Consider the following 7,500-nt stretch of genomic DNA (forward strand, 5'->3'; position numbering starts at 1 on the left):
GTGTTGAGTCAAATTAAGCCGCAGGCTCCACTCCTGGTGGTGCCCTTCCGTCAATTCCTTTAAGTTTCAGCTTTGCAACCATACTTCCCCCGGAACCCAAAGACTTTGGTTTCCCGGAAGCTGCCGGAAAGGTCGTCATGGTAACGCCTCCCGATCGCTAGTTGGCATCGTTTATAGTCAGAACTAGGACGGTATCTGATCGTCTTCGAACCTCTGACTTTCGCTCTTGATTAAAGAAAACATTCTTGGCGAATGCTTTCGCAGTAGTTCGTCTTCCGCCGATCCAAGAATTTCACCTCTAACGGCAGAGTACGGACGCCCCCGTCTGTCCCTCTTAATCATTACCTCGTGCTCCGAAAACCAACAAAATAGAACCGAGGTCCTATTCCATTATTCCATGCAACACTATGCAGGCGAACAGCCTGCTTTGAACACTCTAATTTTTTCAAAGTAAACTTATCGGCCACCGCCGACACTCAGTCAAGAGCACCGACGGAGAACCGAAGGTGAGGCGAACGCAACCAGTGACACGACTTGCGACGGACCGGCGGCGCTCGCCCAAAATCCAACTACGAGCTTTTCAACCGCAACAACTTTAGCATACACTGTTGGAGCTGGAATTACCGCGGCTGCTGGCACCAGACTTGCCCTCCAATGGATACTCGTTAAGAGTTTTAGGATGTACTCATTCCAATTACAGGGCCTCGTTAGAGTCCTGTATTGTTATTTTTCGTCACTACCTCCCCGTGTCGGGAATGGGTAATTTGCGCGCCTGCTGCCTTCCTTGGATGTGGTAGCCGTTTCTCAGGCTCCCTCTCCGGAATCGAACCCTGATTCCCCGTTACCCGTTATCACAAAGGTAGGCACGTAGCGTACCTTCGACAGTTGATAGGGCAGACACTTGAATGATACGTCGTCGGTGCAGAGACCGTACGATCCGCGTGGTTATCCAGAGTCATCAAACGTCACAGGACGAACCCGGTCGGTTTTGATCTGATAAAAGCGCGCCTCCCGAAGTCGGCGCTTAATGCATGTATTAGCTCTAGAATTACCACAGTTATCCACTTCGCTTACGAGACCAAATAAACCAAGACTGATTTAATGAGCCATTCGCAGTTTCGCTTTACGAGAACTCGTACTTGCACCTGCATGGCTTAATCTTTGAGACAAGCATATCACTACTGGCAGGATCAACCAGATAGCTGCGACAGCTGCGCTCGGCCCTTGCTGGGCCGCCCGGCGCGTGCTCGTCGCATTCGTTTAAGACCGAGGCGATCGCCTGCGGCCGTACTCAGCTTCGACAGTCGCTGGCCGCGACGTCCACGCTCTCGCCGGCAGTGCCAGGCGGAGCGATTTGCGTTTTTTCTTTGCTCGCCCTCTCTCGGGCTCGATCCATTCAGTTTCGCACAAACAAGAGCTCTGCCGGCCGCCTGCAGCGGTGCCTAAAACCCGGGCATAACAATGCGACCGTTCTGCTAGGCCGACAAGCGCTCAAGCCAGACGCTCGATCGAACGCCCCCTACATATTAGTCGAGACAACGGCTCGCTCATTAGCATCGCGTTTGTACTTTAACTTTTTTTGGCTCGGCTTCTTTCGACGCCGATGCCGGCGACGCAGCACTCTCTCGCCCGCCAGCCACCGAGAAAAGGGTGCGCTCCGACCGGCCCCGCACCGCTCTTTCTTGGCTCATTCGAAATTACTGTCTTTCGCTCTGACATGCCTTACCTAGGGTTAGGTTAGTATGCTTGCACGTTTGTACTTTAACTTTTTTCGGCTCGGTTTCTTTCGACGCCGATGCCGGCGACGCAGCACTCTCTCGCCCGCCAGCCACCGAGAAAAGGGTGCGCTCCGACCGGCCCCGCACCGCTCTTTCTTGGCTCATTCGAAATTACTGTCTTTCGCTCTGACATGCCTTACCTAGGGTTAGGTTAGTATGCTTGCACGTTTGTACTTTAACTTTTTTCGGCTCGGCTTCTTTCGACGCCGATGCCGGCGACGCAGCACTCTCTCGCCCGCCAGCCACCGAGAAAAGGGTGCGCTCCGACCGGCCCCGCACCGCTCTTTCTTGGCTCATTCGAAATTACTGTCTTTCGCTCTGACATGCCTTACCTAGGGTTAGGTTAGTATGCTTGCACGTTTGTACTTTAACTTTTTTCGGCTCGGTTTCTTTCGACGCCGATGCCGGCGACGCAGCACTCTCTCGCCCGCCAGCCACCGAGAAAAGGGTGCGCTCCGACCGGCCCCGCACCGCTCTTTCTTGGCTCATTCGAAATTACTGTCTTTCGCTCTGACATGCCTTACCTAGGGTTAGGTTAGTATGCTTGCACGTTTGTACTTTAACTTTTTTCGGCTCGGCTTCTTTCGACGCCGATGCCGGCGACGCAGCACTCTCTCGCCCGCCAGCCACCGAGAAAAGGGTGCGCTCCGACCGGCCCCGCACCGCTCTTTCTTGGCTCATTCGAAATTACTGTCTTTCGCTCTGACATGCCTTACCTAGGGTTAGGTTAGTATGCTTGCACGTTTGTACTTTAACTTTTTTCGGCTCGGCTTCTTTCGACGCCGATGCCGGCGACGCAGCACTCTCTCGCCCGCCAGCCACCGAGAAAAGGGTGCGCTCCGACCGGCCCCGCACCGCTCTTTCTTGGCTCATTCGAAATTACTGTCTTTCGCTCTGACATGCCTTACCTAGGGTTAGGTTAGTATGCTTGCACGTTTGTACTTTAACTTTTTTCGGCTCGGTTTCTTTCGACGATGATGCCGGCGACGCAGCACTCTCTCGCCCGCCAGCCACCGAGAAAAGGGTGCGCTCCGACCGGCCCCGCACCGCTCTTTCTTGGCTCATTCGAAATTACTGTCTTTCGCTCTGACATGCCTTACCTAGGGTTAGGTTAGTATGCTTGCACGTTTGTACTTTAACTTTTTTCGGCTCGGCTTCTTTCGACGCCGATGCCGGCGACGCAGCACTCTCTCGCCCGCCAGCCACCGAGAAAAGGGTGCGCTCCGACCGGCCCCGCACCGCTCTTTCTTGGCTCATTCGAAATTACTGTCTTTCGCTCTGACATGCCTTACCTAGGGTTAGGTTAGTATGCTTGCACGTTTGTACTTTAACTTTTTTCGGCTCGGTTTCTTTCGACGCCGATGCCGGCGACGCAGCACTCTCTCGCCCGCCAGCCACCGAGAAAAGGGTGCGCTCCGACCGGCCCCGCACCGCTCTTTCTTGGCTCATTCGAAATTACTGTCTTTCGCTCTGACATGCCTTACCTAGGGTTAGGTTAGTATGCTTGCACGTTTGTACTTTAACTTTTTTCGGCTCGGCTTCTTTCGACGCCGATGCCGGCGACGCAGCACTCTCTCGCCCGCCAGCCACCGAGAAAAGGGTGCGCTCCGACCGGCCCCGCACCGCTCTTTCTTGGCTCATTCGAAATTACTGTCTTTCGCTCTGACATGCCTTACCTAGGGTTAGGTTAGTATGCTTGCACGTTTGTACTTTAACTTTTTTCGGCTCGGTTTCTTTCGACGCCGATGCCGGCGACGCAGCACTCTCTCGCCCGCCAGCCACCGAGAAAAGGGTGCGCTCCGACCGGCCCCGCACCGCTCTTTCTTGGCTCATTCGAAATTACTGTCTTTCGCTCTGACATGCCTTACCTAGGGTTAGGTTAGTATGCTTGCACGTTTGTACTTTAACTTTTTTCGGCTCGGCTTCTTTCGACGCCGATGCCGGCGACGCAGCACTCTCTCGCTCGCCAGCCACCGAGAAAAGGGTGCGCTCCGACCGGCCCCGCACCGCTCTTTCTTGGCTCATTCGAAATTACTGTCTTTCGCTCTGACATGCCTTACCTAGGGTTAGGTTAGTATGCTTGCACGTTTGTACTTTAACTATTTTCGGCTCGGCTTCTTTCGACGCCGATGCCGGCGACGCAGCACTCTCTCGCCCGCCAGCCACCGAGAAAAGGGTGCGCTCCGACCGGCCCCGCACCGCTCTTTCTTGGCTCATTCGAAATTACTGTCTTTCGCTCCGACATGCCTTACCTAGGGTTAGGTTAGTATGCTTGCACGTTTGTACTTTAATTTTTTTCGGCTCGGTTTCTTTCGACGCCGATGCCGGCGACGCAGCACTCTCTCGCCCGCCAGCCACCGAGAAAAGGGTGCGCTCCGACCGGCCCCGCACCGCTCTTTCTTGGCTCATTCGAAATTACTGTCTTTCGCTCTGACATGCCTTACCTAGGGTTAGGTTAGTATGCTTGCACGTTTGTACTTTAACTTTTTTCGGCTCGGCTTCTTTCGACGCCGATGCCGGCGACGCAGCACTCTCTCGCCCGCCAGCCACCGAGAAAAGGGTGCGCTCCGACCGGCCCCGCACCGCTCTTTCTTGGCTCATTCGAAATTAATGTCTTTCGCTCTGACATGCCTTACCTAGGGTTAGGTTAGTATGCTTGCACGTTTGTACTTTAACTTTTTTCGGCTCGGCTTCTTTCGACGCCGATGCCGGCGACGCAGCACTCTCTCGCCCGCCAGCCACCGAGAAAAGGGTGCGCTCCGACCGGCCCCGCACAGCTCTTTCTTGGCTCATTCGAAATTACTGTCTTTCGCTCTGACATGCCTTACCTAGGGTTAGGTTAGTATGCTTGCACGTTTGTACTTTAACTTTTTTCGGCTCGGCTTCTTTCGACGCCGATGCCGGCGACGCAGCACTCTCTCGCCCGCCAGCCACCGAGAAAAGGGTGCGCTCCGACCGGCCCCGCACCGCTCTTTCTTGGCTCATTCGAAATTACTGTCTTTCGCTCTGACATGCCTTACCTAGGGTTAGGTTAGTATGCTTGCACGTTTGTACTTTAACTTTTTTCGGCTCGGCTTCTTTCGACGCCGATGCCGGCGACGCAGCACTCTCTCGCCCGCCAGCCACCGAGAAAAGGGTGCGCTCCGACCGGCCCCGCACCGCTCTTTCTTGGCTCATTCGAAATTACTGTCTTTCGCTCTGACATGCCTTACCTAGGGTTAGGTTAGTATGCTTGCACGTTTGTACTTTAACTTTTTTCGGCTCGGTTTCTTTCGACGCCGATGCCGGCGACGCAGCACTCTCTCGCCCGCCAGCCACCGAGAAAAGGGTGCGCTCCGACCGGCCCCGCACCGCTCTTTCTTGGCTCATTCGAAATTACTGTCTTTCGCTCTGACATGCCTTACCTAGGGTTAGGTTAGTATGCTTGCACGTTTGTACTTTAACTTTTTTCGGCTCGGTTTCTTTCGACGCCGATGGCGGCGACGCAGCACTCTCTCGCCCGCCAGCCACCGAGAAAAGGGTGCGCTCCGACCGGCCCCGCACCGCTCTTTCTTGGCTCATTCGAAATTACTGTCTTTCGCTCTGACATGCCTTACCTAGGGTTAGGTTAGTATGCTTGCACGTTTGTACTTTAACTTTTTTCGGCTCGGCTTCTTTCGACGCCGATGCCGGCGACGCAGCACTCTCTCGCCCGCCAGCCACCGAGAAAAGGGTGCGCTCCGACCGGCCCCGCACCGCTCTTTCTTGGCTCATTCGAAATTACTGTCTTTCGCTCTGACATGCCTTACCTAGGGTTAGGTTAGTATGCTTGCACGTTTGTACTTTAACTTTTTTCGGCTCGGTTTCTTTCGACGCCGATGCCGGCGACGCAGCACTCTCTCGCCCGCCAGCCACCGAGAAAAGGGTGCGCTCCGACCGGCCCCGCACCGCTCTTTCTTGGCTCATTCGAAATTACTGTCTTTCGCTCTGACATGCCTTACCTAGGGTTAGGTTAGTATGCTTGCACGTTTGTACTTTAACTTTTTTCGGCTCGGCTTCTTTCGACGCCGATGCCGGCGACGCAGCACTCTCTCGCCCGCCAGCCACCGAGAAAAGGGTGCGCTCCGACCGGCCCCGCACCGCTCTTTCTTGGCTCATTCGAAATTACTGTCTTTCGCTCTGACATGCCTTACCTAGGGTTAGGTTAGTATGCTTGCACGTTTGTACTTTAACTTTTTTCGGCTCGGCTTCTTTCGACGCCGATGCCGGCGACGAAGCACTCTCTCGCCCGCCAGCCACCGAGAAAAGGGTGCGCTCCGACCGGCCCCGCACCGCTCTTTCTTGGCTCATTCGAAATTACTGTCTTTCGCTCTGACATGCCTTACCTAGGGTTAGGTTAGTATGCTTGCACGTTTGTACTTTAACTTTTTTCGGCTCGGCTTCTTTCGACGCCGATGCCGGCGACGCAGCACTCTCTCGCCCGCCAGCCACCGAGAAAAGGGTGCGCTCCGACCGGCCCCGCACCGCTCTTTCTTGGCTCATTCGAAATTACTGTCTTTCGCTCTGACATGCCTTACCTAGGGTTAGGTTAGTATGCATGCACGTTTGTACTTTAACTTTTTTCGGCTCGGCTTCTTTCGACGCCGATGCCGGCGACGCAGCACTCTCTCGCCCGCCAGCCACCGAGAAAAAGGTGCGCTCCGACCGGCCCCGCACCGCTCTTTCTTGGCTCATTCGAAATTACTGTCTTTCGCTCTGACATGCCTTACCTAGGGTTAGGTTAGTATGCTTGCACGTTTGTACTTTAACTTTTTTCGGCTCGGCTTCTTTCGACGCCGATGCCGGCGACGCAGCACTCTCTCGCCCGCCAGCCACCGAGAAAAGGGTGCGCTCCGACCGGCCCCGCACCGCTCTTTCTTGGCTCATTCGAAATTACTGTCTTTCGCTCTGACATGCCTTACCTAGGGTTAGGTTAGTATGCTTGCACGTTTGTACTTTAACTTTTTTCGGCTCGACTTCTTTCGACGCCGATGCCGGCGACGCAGCACTCTCTCGCCCGCCAGCCACCGAGAAAAGGGTGCGCTCCGACCGGCCCCGCACCGCTCTTTCTTGGCTCATTCGAAATTACTGTCTTTCGCTCTGACATGCCTTACCTAGGGTTAGGTTAGTATGCTTGCACGTTTGTACTTTAACTTTTTTCGGCTCGGCTTCTTTCGACGCCGATGCCGGCGACGCAGCACTCTCTCGCCCGCCAGCCACCGAGAAAAGGGTGCGCTCCGACCGGCCCCGCACCGCTCTTTCTTGGCTCATTCGAAATTACTGTCTTTCGCTCTGACATGCCTTACCTAGGGTTAGGTTAGTATGCTTGCACGTTTGTACTTTAACTTTTTTCGGCTCGGCTTCTTTCGACGCCGATGCCGGCGACGCAGCACTCTCTCGCCCGCCAGCCACCGAGAAAAGGGTGCGCTCCGACCGGCCCCGCACCGCTCTTTCTTGGCTCATTCGAAATTACTGTCTTTCGCTCTGACATGCCTTACCTAGGGTTAGGTTAGTATGCTTGCACGTTTGTACTTTAACTTTTTTCGGCTCGGTTTCTTTCGACGCCGATGCCGGCGACGCAGCACTCTCTCGCCCGCCAGCCACCGAGAAAAGGGTGCGCTCCGACCGGCCCCGCACCGCTCTTTCTTGGCTCATTCGAGTTTACTGTCTTTCGCTCTGACATGCCTTACCTAGGGTTAGGTTA

General features: G+C 54.9%; 1 non-coding gene across 1 annotated transcript in view; it reads right to left on the bottom strand.

The window, feature by feature from the left end:
* Positions 1 to 1,201, bottom strand: part of LOC144413265 (small subunit ribosomal RNA) — a 1,810-nt gene extending 609 nt beyond the window's left edge. Inside the window, exon 1 of the ribosomal RNA XR_013469299.1 lies at positions 1 to 1,201. This exon is cut by the window's left edge and continues 609 nt beyond it. This is a non-coding gene — a ribosomal RNA (small subunit ribosomal RNA).
* Between the last annotated feature and the right edge of the window lie 6,299 nt (positions 1,202 to 7,500).

The sequence above is a fragment of the Styela clava genome, chromosome 15, assembly GCF_964204865.1.
Source record: "Styela clava chromosome 15, kaStyClav1.hap1.2, whole genome shotgun sequence".
Lineage (NCBI taxonomy): Eukaryota > Metazoa > Chordata > Ascidiacea > Stolidobranchia > Styelidae > Styela > Styela clava.